Here is a 16544-nt window from a genome sequence, read left to right on the forward strand (position 1 = left end):
AGTCTCTAGATTGTCTGGTCCAGACTCGATTATTTACAGACCGTCATCATATAGCTGGAATATTGTTGAGTGTGGCGTTACACAACAAACAAACAAACACAACGTAATACAAGTGTCTGTGAATCGAGAACAACCCAAATTTCACGAAGAATACTCAAGCAAGCGTCGGTCCCGTGTCCACTTTACCAGAAAACCAAGGCCTTTCAATACTGGTTCTACAGTAAGGTCACTATTGCATAAAACTTGTATACGTGTTGTTGCGTTGTCCAGTGTTAGTATGTGAGCTACATGGATGTCGCATTGAAACCCTAGACGAACTGTACAGAGGACAAGTTGTTGTCTCAGATTTTAGAATTCTAAATGATCCTTGTCACCTTTAAAACCAATGTCATACCCCCATCACACCAAACTACCTCTCAATACGTTCGTGAAAATGTTGTCGAACGAGCCCCACCTGTGTATGAACATAGTGGACGTAGTAGAAACTATTGATAGTTTTTTTACGAACTTTATGGACAGGCTCGGACGGGGAGGGTGCTCCAGAACTTTAAGTCTGCCCAAGATTTTATCTCGACGTGGTGAAGTAGGACATAAATTTCAGTACGTGTGCACACCGACCGGGTCCTTTTGTTTCTCGTTAATCCCGTTGGGTGACAGACCCAATTGACTGCATTACGTTCTCAGTCAATCCTTATTCCGTGCAAATACTTTTCAAACCAAATATAAAATTCTGAAGCAGTTTGCAACACGTTTCTACATGGTTCTAAAGGTTCTTAGTAGGTTCTCATAAAATTCTCCTAGTTTTTAGTATGTTTATGCAGTTTTCACGCAGTTCTTTCTACAACCACTCCGTCTGAAGTACGAAAGGACAAGCTAGGATGCACATACAGCTAGGTTTTCAGGTTCATCAGATGGGCTTGCGATTTCGGGCAGTGCGCATCGTTTCCTGACGTGAAGATTTTCAGGATTTGTGCCCAGAACCATGGATAACTTTGCATACATTAAACATTGAATGTTGGTTTTATCCATTTATGCTGGAAGTAGAGGAAGAGTACAAGGAGATGGTAGAGGAAGAAAGAAGGAGACAAGTAAGAAACTGTTGTGTGAGGAAGTGGCTGAAACCTGAGAGGAGAATAGTTTTGGGACATTATCATCAGCTGATGGAGGAGTTCCGTCTGGATGATCAAGAGTCCTTCTACAACTGAGAATTACCCCAACCATGTTTGACGAACTTCTTGAACGAATCACCCACTTCATTAAAATAAACAAGACACAAACTACAGAGAGGCTCTGGAACCCGGTATGAAGCTTGCCATCACACTGCATCATCTGGCAATAGAAGATTCCTTTGCCACCCTGCAATATGAATTGAAGGAAGCCAGAAACGCAATATGCTTGTTGGTGAAACATGTCTGTGAAGCCTTGGTGATGGTGCTTAAGAATGAAGTCATCACATGCCCTGTTGACAGAGGCACTTGTAAAGAAGTAATTGAGGGTTTCCGCATGCGCTGGAATCTCCCACATGCTTGTGGTGCCCTCGGTGGGAAACATGTTGCCATCAGAAAGCCTCCCAGGCTGGAACTATGTACCACAAATACAATGGCTTCTTTTCAGTCGTAATAATGGCCCTGGTAGATGCTGATTACAAATTTATGTGGATAGATGTTGGTCGTTTTGGAAGCCAGTCTGTTTAGAAAATGACTCCGTTCATCTTCCCGAGGCAAGACAGTTAACTTATTATTAAAGTCCATTTTCCACCCTTGCCGAACTAGACTGGTATTATGGAGTTACATTTTGGCTGGACAAACGAGTCTATGCATAGTCCAATCAAAATCGCCCACCGAAATCGAAATCTGGTTCGTAAACTGTCATGCAGAGTTCGGTCGATTGCAGGATTTGCAAAGCACGTGCACCGCCAACACGTTGTCAACAGATGTTTTTAAATCTTTTGAATTTTTGTAATCAAGGTGCTCACATGATATGAAGCACTTTTGTCTGGGCGCCGCCATTTTGTTTGAAGCAGATGCAAGTGATACGAGAGATGGAATCTGATTGGTCCATGGGAGAGTTATAGAGAGACATAACTCATAACAGCCACTGGTGGCGCTACGAGCCCAGGAATTCCAGCCTTGTTCGGCAGCTGTTGTGACTGTACAGACCATTTTTGAAGCTTGTGTGTGCCTTCTCAACCTCATCCGTACCCGAACCCCAGCCATTCAAAACATCCAAGTGGATGCTGAAGATGCTGCACACATCCTCATCCCTGGTGCCTGGAGACAAGGTGCCAACCTGCCAGACTGCCACTTCCCACAGGGAGGAAACAGGGACACTGTTTTGGCCAAGAGGCAAAGGGACTATTTAAGAGCTTATTTCAACAGCCCAGCAGGATGGGTGCCATGGCAGGACAGGATGAATTTTAGCTTATGACTTTTTACCATTCTAATGTCTGTTGGTAAAAAAATGTTCTGTTATCATCATTTCAAAATGTACATGAGATGTCAAGCTGTGGTGTAATGAAAGTTTTCTATCTAAAACGATGTTGTCTTAGTTGATTCAATCGCGTTTTCTACAATATACATGGCATTGTATCTAGACACATGCACAAAAGTTAAGCGCTACCCACCATATTTGTGACCTGTTACTTTTGGCACTTAATGATGACTATAATGACGAGATGTACGATTGCTATAAGCCGTATATGTAAACCTCATGTGACGCAAAAGTTGTCCCAAAGCAAGTTTATCTTGTGTTCCAAAAAAATATGAGCAGAAAGGAATTTTACCGAAACCCAGAAATTGAAGGATTAGAAAACATTGAAAAGCTTTTCATGACGTGCGGCTTCAAGTCCAGTGAGATTTTGAACTGGGGGATCACGATGTCTGATTTTACGGCCAAGAATGTCCCAGAGATGCTCAATCGGATTAATATCCAGACTACAGGCCGGCCAAGGAAGAGTGGCAATAGCTTCTTGACGCAAGTAAGCCAAAACTGCCCGAGATCTGTGTGGTCTAGCATTATCGTCCATGTAAACAGGTCTTGTCTGAAGAGGATGGTTGTCAAAATGAGGAAATACCACTGGACGAAGAACGGCATCTTGGGATTGTTGGCCATTCAGGTTTCCACGAATTGTCACCAGGGGAAGTTTGCAGCCGAAGGAAATACAACTCCATATCATGACAGACCCCCGCCACATGCTTACGTCGTCTGGATGTTCCTTGGTGCAAAACGAGTGTTACGTTGCCTCCAAACACATAGTCGACCATCAACAGTTCGTAGCAGCATTCGACACTCGTTAGACCAATGAATCTTTCTCCAGTTGGCCAAGTTCCATCGACTACGGGCACGACACCATTTCAGACGATTTCACATGTGCCTCTCAGTCAGTTGAGGAGGTTTTACTGGTCTTCTGGCGTTATAACCAGTCGCTGTAAGGCGACGCCTTATGGTCATCGTCGAGAGTCTCTGATTGGTAATCCACTGCAGTCTTTAATCTGTTGAAGTGGCAAATGGAATTCGTCTGACTATCCTGAAAAGACGTCCATCCTCTCTGTTAGAGGTCTTTCTTTGCCTACCAGACATTGACATCATTAGTTTGACCATGTTTGACAATCAAACGAGTGATAACACTGTGATGACGACCCATTTGTCTTGCAATGGCCCTGCATGACATGCCAACATTTTTAATACCTATCACTTGCCATCTTTCCGCGTTCGTTAACTTTCTTCTCACCATGGCTGATTTTCAACCTCTATTTGAAGGGGAATCTCACACAGAAGCAAAATGCAACCACGAGTCTGAAACTTTAATTTCACTATTTATAGGGTAGGGGAACTGCAGCAACACGTAAAGCACGCCCTCCTTGTGGTATCTGGACAAATTTGGGTTCATGAAACTATGGAAGCCTAATTCAGTCATACATCATCATATTTCGTAATTCTGATTCCCACACGTGAAATCAAGAGACTATGAATATAGTGGCGCTTAACTTTTGTGCATGTGTATATCTATGCACTGTCTTCTGAATCGACTTCTCTTTGAAGGCATGATGTGTACAGGTCGGAGCCCTGAACTTGAACGAAGACTGGCTACAACGCGCTCGGTATCCATAGGAGTCGGGCCAGGACGGGCCACCACGCGAATACACTCGCACTAGGGACGATCGAGATGAGGACGTCGAGCGAACGAGTTGGTCAGGTTAAGAATTAGTTTGAACTGGCTTGGACGCATTGTGAACGAGGTAGAGAACAAGGTTGAACTGGTTAAGAACGGGTTGAGAATGGCTACGGACGTGCTCGAACTGCTTCGAAACGTTGTCGGCATGCGGTTCACTTTTACATGATCTGAACCGGATACACACGGACTGCAGACTGGCCATGAACGAGATAGACGTATTGAGGACTGCTTTTGAACGAACGCGCATCGTATTTTACGCCAAACTACGCGTTCTACAGTGATCACAGCCCGTTCTAGTATTTTGTTTAGAACGGGGTAGAACAACTTTGGTGTGATGGTAGCATTACCATCAAGTGTTCAGTCGAATAGGTCTTGTTAGGATTTTAGCTCGCTGTCACTCGTCTGCATATTGTTTCATGTATTATTTCATAATCACTCAATGTACGCCTTTTCCGTAGTCACAGTCGCTTGTCAATGTTCATTTTATTCTGATTTGCTTACTGCCGCCAAATTGTGGTCTGTGTTTACAGATGTGTCTTGCAATGATATACAAATAGTTCTCTCGCCCGCACCACATTGTTTGATGTATCTTAACCTCGCAGCCATAAACCGTTTAAAACGTGTTTAAACGAACTTCATTTTGAGTTCAACTTATCGTTACTTGGTAAGAAATATGTCACTTGTATGAACAGCATGTAAGTATGTTCTGCGTCCATTGTAGGTATTATGAGACCGAGAGCGCAAGCGCCGGACGCTCCAAGACCGAGACCGGAAGCGCCGTACGCTCCAAGACCGAGACCGGAAGAGCCGGACGCTCCAAGACCGAAATCTCCGAAACTTGTGAAAGCATGAAATGAGATACACTTTACTTTCTGCTTCACGCCTCGGATCGCCACCTCATCGGAACTGAAGGGCTTTGTGGCAACTGTATAACTGTTAGAATTACAAAATGTAATACCCCCTGTGGATTTAGACCAAGGCAGTTGTATGTTAGTACTGATTAGTTTACTGCCAGATAAATAGATAAAACGTGTAACACTCCTTATTACCAGAAGGTTTGAGAAGATTGAAATTGATTCATCGGACACCTTGGTATCTGATCTCAAACATTAGCTGTTCGTTTTGTAGTTTGATTTTAAGTTTGACATAAAAAACACCCTGTCCCGTCTAACTCTTGAAAACTGGACGAGGGCAATCTTGCTCAGAAGGTTTTTTTTATCAAGGTTACAACATTCAAGGCCTCAGTAATTTTTTTATGTTGAGGACATTTCCAAATTTGACGCATCTGTGACAACAATCATGTCCGATGCAATTCCCTATTTTGACTTGTACTACATGTTCCCTTATTTATTTAGGTGAACAATTGACTTGCCCTTGCATGTATTTGTGCCGGGTGCCACCTGTGGAGCAGGATACGCTCACCCTTTGACAAAACTAGGTATCATCACAATTTGATAGTGATTCATATACATGTAGTTGGAATTATATACTCGACTCTGCTTTATACAGAGATTTCTATTGGATATGGAAAGGGTTTTGTCGCTTTATTTACTGAAGCTGGATGGGACATGCCACGACTTGGCAGACATATTGATGTCCATCATTCCACAACTTACATGCTTCAGGAACATCACCAGTTGACCAACAGTGCAGATTATCGTCCACCACGTGGGGCGACCGCGTGTGACGCTGGATAGAGAAGATCAGTTGATGGTGACGTCACATCTACGCGATAGAGTCCCACGTACAACCACAACTCCTCAAATGACGTATGGGACTCAACAGACCAATCAGCGGCCATACCCGTTACTGAATATGATTCATTTAGACTATGTTTTCAAATGTTGCAAATTTTGACTTGTTTCTGTTAAAAAAATCATTTTTATAGCATGTAACTTTCACCGCTTCAAATTCGCGTTTCTGTTGAAGTTGATTTTACATTTACCTTAACATCGTGCAAGGAAATTCCCAATTTACAATAAGCTCTGATAAAACTTTTATCTTTTAAACCAATTAAAATATATTTCAGTTTGTAAGAATGACTTTACTTGGCAGTCATTGCTGAGATGAAGTGATAGAGAAATCAAGGGCATGTATTTGTAGTTCGCGAGAACCACAAGGCTAGGCCCAGGGGTTGGTGTTCACCGAAATGCGAGCCCTGGCGATACAGAGGATGGCAACTGTCCGGAATTTAGAGAGCAATTTGGGGGCTCTTTCCATGCCCTCTGATGCATTACGTCAGAAATGAAATGAAGTGTACATAAAATCACTGACACACCTTTCACTGTCAGCCCTCGTTTCGCCACGCCTGTCGTGAAGACCATGGGAAATAAGATTACACATCCGAGACTTAGCCTCCATGTTATTTTCTAAATCACACATTTTAGATTTAAGAGTTTCATTTTCCTCCTCTAATTCTGTTAACCTGCGATTGTAGTCAAACGTAAACGTCTCGAACTTGTCATTGAGCGATGTGATCTGAGCCTGAATCGATCTTAGCGTTATAGAGATCAGAGAGGGTGATGGCTGGACTGTCCGAGTTATCTGTCACAACACACTGGCCAGATACGTTTTGAGGGATAGTCAGGTCTGAATACGATCTCCCGATGTTGTAGCTGATGTAGGTGGTCCGGGATTAGGCCTCAATATTGCCCGCGTTTAGCATCAAAGTAAGTGACAGTAAACTTAAGCGGGGACTTGGACGGGGGTTGGGGGGTCAAATATTTGTACAAGTATCACTTGTCCCCAACTTGTATTTTCATAATTCAAATTAATTTCTATATAAAAAAAATCCAGGCCCCTCGGCTCGCTATGGCACTGCTGTAGCGTTGGCAATGTAATCGTAATGACAGCCATTATCGAATTTGATATGAACATGCACATACAGATAGAAAGTTGCCCGCTCGGAGACCCTGCTGTGACCTTGAACCTGTGATTAACCCGATAAATTGTGTGTTTATAATCCCCGTAATAGTATCATTGAAAATGTATCACGTCCGATTTTAAACATGGCCGATTTGGCATCCATCTTAATGTCAACCATTTTGTTTTGGAATATATACAGTAACTCAAGTGTTTATAAAAAAATGCAGCTTTTTCTTCATCTCACACGTCGGTGGAATAGCTTTAATTGATAATTACATATATTTTGTGATAGATCCTTGATATTGTGTCTCTAGGGATTGCTTCCATAACTCCTATCCATTTTTTCATTGTCAGTGTGTTACGTACTTAGTTTTAGTGCTTTTAAACTTTGTGTGTTGCCTGAGACTGAAAGAAATACAAAATACGAATGTACATGTAGCGTTTCCTGAAACGAACTGAATAAATACTGTTATTCAGTTTTAAATGGTTAATACAAAAACTCAAGATTGACAAATATAATACACGAATCACTGCAATTACGGTTATCCCAGCGATTATCTAAAAAAACGTGTGTTTATTATGTTTTTGCGTTATACAAGGCTTTCAGTTCGGAAATAATCCACGTCATCTGGAACAAAGGGATCATGTTCACCTTGGTCTTGCTGCGCCAACTGAGACTGATGTGACTAATCGTGACGTCAGCATTAAGGGTTGTAATTCTAAATACCCAAACGACAAAACCCTTTCCATAATCATAAGACATATCTGTTAAAAGCATTTGTTTCCGTCACAAACACATGCAAAGGCTGGTCAACTGTTCACCTGACAAAGCACGGGAACGTATGGTACAAATCAAAACATGAAGCTGCATTGGACATCTTTTTTTGTCACTGATGTGTGGAATTTCGAAATGTTCTCCACATGTCTAGCATGAAACCTTTTGAAAGCTATACTCTTGAGCAAGAGTTGTATGACGCTCTTTGAAATATTCGTGCGAAAGGCATGCCAGAATTTACCTCAAACTTTGTGACATGTAGATACCAAAGGCTGGAGCTAGGACAGCTCGACTTCAATGGACAGTTGACTTGTTTCTTTGTTTGTTGTTTAACGCCGCACTCAGCAATATTCAAGATATATAACGGCGGTCTGAGAAATATTCGTGTCTGGACCAGACAATCCAGTGATTGAAACCATGAGCATCAATCCACACAATAGGAATACGATGACATGCATCAACCAAGTCAGCGAGTCTGACCACCCGATCCCGTTAGTCGCCTCTTACGACAAGCATAGCCGCCTTTTACGGCAAGCATGGGTTGCTGAAGACCTCTTCTAACCTGGATCATCACGGGTTAGGACAATTGACTATTGGAACGTCAACACCGTTTTTCATTCAGTCTTGAAGATATATTTTTCCTTCACTCTGAATCTTTAAGCAAAGACCTAAATATTAAACAGATAAGGCCATTTAACTGGTCTCTTTTTATTTGTCGCATAGGTTGGCAAATCAGTGGAAGGGAATTGGCTATTGGACCATTTTGGAAATGATAAAACATGTCACCTGCGATGACACAAACAAAAAAAACCATTGTTTTAACACCACATATGATACATGGTGTGTTTTAAAACTTAAACTGAGAGGATGAGAGTCTTTATTCTTCCACACATTTGGAGATATAAAACGGTGTGGCGGACATTCCAGGCTTGAAATTCGAGGTAACGTGACCACATGCATAATGTGCCATTCAGTGGTATTTTGACATGTCCACTGAAACAATTATCTTCCATGTATGGGTCACACACTGAAATATGTCATACATGTAATTACCACCAACGGAGAAGGAAGTTCGCTCAGTCAGAAGTGGAGATTGTGATATTAGATGGAACTGGATAATTATACATATCTCAAATACAAATGATCGGATATTGGTGATCAGTAGCATGGACAAACGGACGCACCATGCTGAGTGCAGTGATAGCGCTCTTTAAACCAATTGACGCACGGGTCATCCCAACTATTATCTTTCGTAGATTATGGTATATAAGGTAGGTGGAATGAATTAAGAGTATTACTGCTGACGTTTGTGAAGGAACAAACATGAGAATGTACAACGCAACACTTGTCCTCAGCATTGTTTTCTGTTGGAATGTCATTGGTAAGTATATTTCATTCTGCTATGGTCGTGCGAGAGGTGAGGTAAAATTGGGTTTAACGTCGCGTCCAAGATTATTGCACTGAAATAGCCACGTGTGTGTGTGGCTGCTTGTACTAGCCCGGACTGATGCCGATTGATAGTGCTAGCTCACTGAGATACCATGCCGCAGTTTAACATAAATACCCCACTAAAACACAGTATACCGACCAGTCCTTGATTTAGCCCCTTAATGCCGAGCGCCAAACAGGGTAACAACAAGTACCATCTTTTAACGTATTTTGGTATGACGAGGCCCGGACCTTCTGCTCTCCGGGGGGTCGCTCTACCTCTAGACCACGGAGGCGGTCCTGGTCGTACGTAGCTGCATATTGTTAATATAGAAAATTGCTGTGTACACGTTCATTATTCACGAGCCTTGTACGTAGTACTGATGGAAAAAAGTAATGAAACAAAGTAACATATTGGAACATTATGGTATAGATACTTCACACTGACAAAATAACGCACAGTGAAATCAATGCATATCGGTAGCTGGTCATCTGCGTGTACGTTCGGGATGCGATATCCAACTTTGCTTCACTTTTAATGGTCTTAATTTATGTGATGGCCCAGTCATCTGAGGCGCCGCAATTCGCTGTGCAGAGTTGCGTCCCGTCGGCACGCCACAAACCTATGATTGTGGGCTCGAATCCCGGTTCTCCCCAGTTATGTCCCTAGGTTTTCGTGGGTTTCACCAAAGTGGTAAACGTCGGAGACCTGTATCACTTCGGGCTTTCCTCTCACATAAAGCTCACACGCCGTGATATAACTGGAATACTGTTCAAAGCGGAATTAAACACTCACGCACCCACGTATTTTATGTCAATATATTTTCCCTAGGTGCAATCAACATGGCGTTTCAAATTATGTTTGATGAAATCAGAAAATAATGATTTATCGAAATGTAGACATTATCGTCATATCACCCGTTAAACTTCATCAAACTTCCATGCTACAGGGCGGCCGGGTAGCCTAGTGGTTAAAGCGTTCGCTCGTCACGCTGAAGACTCGGGTTCGATTCCCGACATGGATACAATGTGTGAAGCCCATTTCTGGTGTCCCCCGCCGTGAGATGGCTGGAATATTGCTAAAAGCGGCGTAAAACTCACTCACTCATTCACTCCATGCTACAATTGGCGAAACCTGTTCACGATTATTTCTTCACACACAGTATTCGGGGCCACAGTGCCTCACCTGCCGGGTGACATGTCGGGAGCCAACGGACAGAGCATATTCGACTTTGACAAGAACGAAGACGGCGTTGTTAACGGCATGGAGCTGTACAGCGTGTTGACCTACCTCGACGGTAGACTCGGTTACACACCGACAGAGGCCAGAGTCATTCTCCAATTGGCCGATACTGATGGGGATAATCAGCTGGACATTTCAGGTAGGGGCAATCCTCCACTTGTTTTTATGCAAAGGTATTTTAACATGGTGCATGCCCGTCAACAATTTCGTGTTACATCAGAATAATACTTTTATCTTTTCTTATAACAGTGATTTTTCATAATATCATGAATATGTTAATTCATTAATAACACAGTTCATGTGTGTTAAAAATGATAAATAAAAGCGACAAAACATTTTCAATAATCATAAGAAATTTCTGTATGATTCCGACTATATGATCAACATGAATTTATTAATCAAATAGTGAAAATGTGACCCACCAGAGGCATAACAAACACATGCCAAGGCAAGTCAATTATTCACCTGAAAAACACGAGAACATATGGTAAATGAATATGAACGGATGATACATTTAAAAGATGGTACTTGTTGTTACAATGCCTAACGCTCAGCAATAAGGGGATAAAGCAGGGATGGTTGAAAGTCTATTTAATAAATGCGAGTGGGGTATCCATGTTAAACATGGTGTCTCACTGGGCAAAGCACTTCAAAAATCTGGACTAGTGCAAACAGCCATACGCATACTTGTATGCACATCGCTTTAAGAGTGCAATAATCTTGAACGCGACATTAAACCCCAAATCCCCTCCTCTAAAAATATGAAGTCGTTATTTCACTTGAGTTAATATCACTTCATGCCGCATCAGTCTTTTTCAAGGACACGATTGTTTTCCTAGTAAAGTTATGATCAGAATAATAAATAAACACATAATAAATTGAACATGTGCCTATTCCTGTTTATCAAATTTCATGACAAGTCATTGGACAAGACATGAAAAGGATCATCATGTAATCCATATAGCTCACTGGAGTATATCAATCTGCCGATGTGACGAATATTGTACAGTAATAAATCTATTCAATAGCGCGTTTCGGGGCGGTGGGGTAGCCTAGTAGCTAAAGCGTTAACTCGTCACGCCGAAGACCCGGGTTCGATTCCTCACATGGGTAAAATGTGTGAAGCCTATTTCTGAAGTGATATGGCTGGAACAGTGCTAAAAACGACATAACAGCATACTCACTCACTCACTCACTCACTCACTCAGTAGCGCGTTTCGTTGTGCTATATTTCTTGGTAGATGAAAACGTTAGTAGTAGTAAGTGGAAAGGGAAGATATTAATAACTACATTTTCTTTTCAGATCTTCTGCAGTTGTCAATGCTTGTTGAGACGGAATCACTTCAGAACAAATGACAAGTTAATAACATATATTATATGTAACTATATTTGACCTGTATTTGTAAAGTTAAGAACATATACTTTCAAAATAAAATAGTATTTTGCCCCAGTACTGTCTCTAGTTTGATTTGAGTCAAAACACAATCAACGCGGGTGGAACACACCTAGGCGGTTTGGGTTGTCAGACGCGGTGCTGTAGCTTGAATATTGCGCACGTGTTAATGCTTGCTTTACTGAGCCTGTGAACATGTTCCGGTCGGATTGAGTGAGTATGGTTTTACGCCGCTTTTAGCAATATTCCAGCATATCATGGCGGGGGATACCAGAAATGGGCTTCACACATTGTACCCATGTCGGGAATCGAACCCGGGTCTCCGGCGTGGCGTGCCAACGCTCTAACCACTAGGCTACCCGACCGCCCCTGTTCCGGTCAGAGGAGGAACTTGAACAAACTACAGTATAGATAGAGGTCATCACGAGAGTCTCCTTTGGAATGGTAAATATCCTGTAATAGGAATAAACCTGACTGTATTTTGCAACATAATTTCATCCTCAAGTTCATCACAAACATATTTTCATCACTCACAAATGGTACTTAAACATTGCATGTTTTCCTGGAATGTGCAAGATCGGGTTAGAAAAGGTCTTCAGTGACCCATGCTTGCCGTAAAAGGTGACTATGCTTGTCGTAAAAGGCGACTATCGGGATCGGGTTGTCAGACTCGCTGACTTGGTTTATGCATGTCATCGATCCCAATGTCGGGGATCGAGGCTCATGATATTAATCACTGGACTGTATGGTCCAGACTCGATTAATGATAAACCGCCGTCATATAGTTGGAATATCGCTGAGTGCGGCGTTAAACAACAAACCAACCAACCAACCAACACATTAATATATCCCGTGCAACAGGAATGACATGGAGAAATGTTGAGTGGCGAACAGACAATCCAGGAAGAAAAGCTCGTGATTTCATGAAAATGAACAGACTGTTTCCAGCATGACATTTTATTGGTGGCCTATGCGAGGTCACAGTTTGTGCTATCAACATTGATAAAACGATGTCTTTCCCGCAAGACGAACCACAGGTAGTCACCATAAATAAAGTCCAACCAAATCAACAGTCCCTCCCTTATAGAAGCCGTAACGCAACCTCGTCACAGGGGGACCTGCATCAATTCCACGAACCCAGGTCATCTCGTTCAACGAACTATTCCTTCTGTTTATTATCGGAAGTCGTATGTTTCCACAATCCAAAAATCGTCCTCGGTAAATGACACTTCCAAATATAATACTTAAAATTCTTTGTCGTAGATCCTTTACTGGATGTCAGACAAATTAACCAACGATTGGTGCGATGACTTGCCCCAGGGGGCTGTTCTGAAATAGTAGCACATCTAAGTGAGCAAGACCTCCGACCTGTCAGAAAGCACTCTGTTGTGTTTTAGATCATGTGAGGCCATGCTGACATGCAGAGGTTGTATTATGACATACAGCTTAAGCAATAATGGTTTAACAGAAACCTGGTTTGGACATACGGCACCAGTTTGAGACGCCCAGTGTGATAATAAAAGGTTAGTTCATGTCGCGTCATAAATATCACGAAATTGGAGCCATATTCACAATACAAATAGGTAGTGATAGATTTATGGAAATCAGAAATGCCCAAGATGCACAAGCGTTGAGCATAAGGTTTTGCTAAAGTATGCTTGGACCCCTAAAGAGATTAGGTCGTCGGTGTTCGTACACAACGTGTAGACAATTGGCATCTACCTCCCCATAGCTGTTTCCGGAGGCACGCCTGATCGTTCTGTATGGGAAACCATAGATACTACATGCAATTGATTAACTCGTGATGGTTTTTCACAACGGTCTGATCGACTTCCATATGTATATCATGTGCGACATACTTGACCTCCATCGTATTTGGTTTCTGGGATATTTTCACAAATGCTTACAAAAATGAGAACAGATGTTAAGTTGAATTACATCAGTAAGTGCACTTAAAGGGGCACTGATCTAACGCAATTCCCCGACTGGTTGTTGCCTTTGTTATTGTTTTTTCCTCCGTGAGTACCCGGATGATACGCAACGCAACTGAGCGTGACCAGAGTCTTGGCTACCGTCTGCAAGGAGAGCTAAATAAACTTGGAGGCTGGAGGCAATATTTGTTTTACGCATTTTTGCATAAACACTGATTGGTTAACTGTGATCTATAAAGATTTCGACAAAGGGCGCATGTTAATTAATTTCTTCAGCCTAAACAAACAGACAGAAAGAACAGTGGAGCTCATCGGAAGCGTCATTTAGAAATACCCCAGATGGTTATAGTTTAATACTAAAAAGGTATCCATGCAGTGAAAGCATTTTCGGATTTCGGATTGCGTCGATAATACGATTACTACTCCCTTGTTGTCATCCACGTTTTCTCGTATAACCCTACACTTGTGTATTTGTCGTCATTCACTTGATGCTCAGTTAATGAATTTATTACAGGTACAATTAGTGGTAGCACCACTTAGATTACCTATCAAAGGTTCCCATTTGGCATTTATTGTGTCTGGGGTAATTATTCAATCTAAATCCAGGTTTGAAGTGGGGTGAAATGTGTGTTATGTAATATGCACGTGGCAGCCCAGCAAGAGATGAATGATCAGTTGATTTACTTTTTTTGTAAATCAACGGATCGTTCCTAGTCATCAAAGGATTTACAGAAAATACGTTGATTGATTAATCACTGTTATCTTGCACAGTGGATATAAAGATTATTCTCTCTCTCTCTCTATGTCAAAAGTGGGTGTTTACATGTCTAGGTTTACTAAAACAAAGGGAATACACTCATATCATGGCGTGAAGTGCCGATGTAAAAACAACATACTTTGTTTAAAGGGTTAACTGATAATACGTTGATTGGTTGATCGTTGTTATCAATCACTCAATGGATTTTTTAGGAACCGTTGACGTTATGAAAATAGTTGTCACGTGGGCTTTCTCAGCCTTGAGACTTTGACACCTATGTGAAACACCTGAAACAATCCAAAAGATTAGTTGAGAAACGAACACGGGTTATAATATCCCGAAACGATATATATCTTTTAAAACATTTGATTGTTACAGAGACACTAGACTAAAATCTAGTCTCTGAAATGAACATATCGTACATAAAAAAACAGTTGTTTAGTTATCTTAATAAAAATATAATAAAAAGGAGCCCAGTGACTCTCTTCATTTTCAGAGACTAAACAAATTTGGAGAGCTATAATTTCTTGGAATTTTACGACACCTGTAAATGATCCTATCACCCATCACTGGCATGCCATTGAAAGTGTGTGTGACAGGAAATTTTATTGCCCCCACCACCTCTCCCCAAACACACAACCCTCCCAGTGGAAGCATGGGGTCAGTTTAGAGGGCAGTAAGTATCAAATGTCCAGAAATCTATTTTGAGAGCAAGCTTGGGTACCAGCTTAGGGACAGCATTTAGTGTGATTCCCATGGCTAAACAACTTGACCTCATCCATCCCTTATGTCATCGACAGTCAATTTCTCTATGGTAGATACCAGACTGTCATCATTCGTCAGTGTTGCCTTCTGTGGGACATTATTCAGGTACACAGTATGAGTCCTAATGACACACATTTCTCAGTTTGTTTCTCCATAAGTGCGATCAAGAGTGACACAACAATGACAGTAGCATGGCTTGTATTTTCTACTGCCTTGTATAAATAGGGAGAAAGTTCAAATGTCAACGATTTTCCTCTCCCGGTTGGAGAGCTAAACAACACATCTTTACCATTTAAATACCTTCAATGACTGTCTTTTGATTTGGACGTATGCTCTGTTTGGTTTCATCAGTGATGAAGCAATAAGCTCATCCATGTTCCTATTCATTCTTACAAGCAGAAAAGAAGAATGGCAATTATTCTTACACAGCAATGTGAAACCTTTAGAAATCCTCCTCTCTCCACACCAGGGTAACAATGAAACAAGTTAAGAAACCAGAATTTATATATGTCACTAAGTCTCCAATATAATCCCACATGTTGTCTGGCCAGTAGACTAAAATCTAGTCTCTGAAATGAACATATCGTACATAAAAAAAACAGTTGTTTAGTTATCTTAATAAAAATATAATAAAAAGGAGCCCAGTGACTCTCTTCATTTTCATGTATTTAGACGTTTAATAAATTTGTTACACATTTTGACAGTAAAAGAATACACACTCTATAAAAAGCAATGCTCAGGTGAAATATTTACTTTGTGTTACAAGACGAAATAATATAAACGAAGATCGCAAAATTACCAAGCAAGTGACTTATCAAAACTTCGTCAATGTGACCATACGCCCTTATTACTACCCAAAGTGACTAATGCGCTTACGAATGGCGCAGCAGAGGTCGCGAACTAGTCTAGATTTCTGCTATACATCCGGGTACTCACTGGAAAAAAACAATAACAAAGGCAACAACTAGTCCCGGGGAATTGCGTTAGAATTGCCCCTTTAAATTGTACCGGCTGGGGGACATCGCGATCCGTGGCATTGTAGATACGAAACGACAACGCCAGTGAATAACCAGTCCCGATTATCCGACGAAACGGATTCTAAAAGGCAAAATGGTGAAAATTATGTGTAGGGATCTTAGGGATGACATCAGATGTTCGCGATTAGGGTCTTATCGGTAGCACCCGCCACTGACGCAATTATTTACAAAAAGTA

Source organism: Haliotis rufescens, unplaced genomic scaffold, assembly GCF_023055435.1.
Source record: "Haliotis rufescens isolate VD_foot unplaced genomic scaffold, xgHalRufe1.0.p SCAF_16, whole genome shotgun sequence".
NCBI classification, from domain to species: Eukaryota; Metazoa; Mollusca; class Gastropoda; order Lepetellida; family Haliotidae; genus Haliotis; species Haliotis rufescens.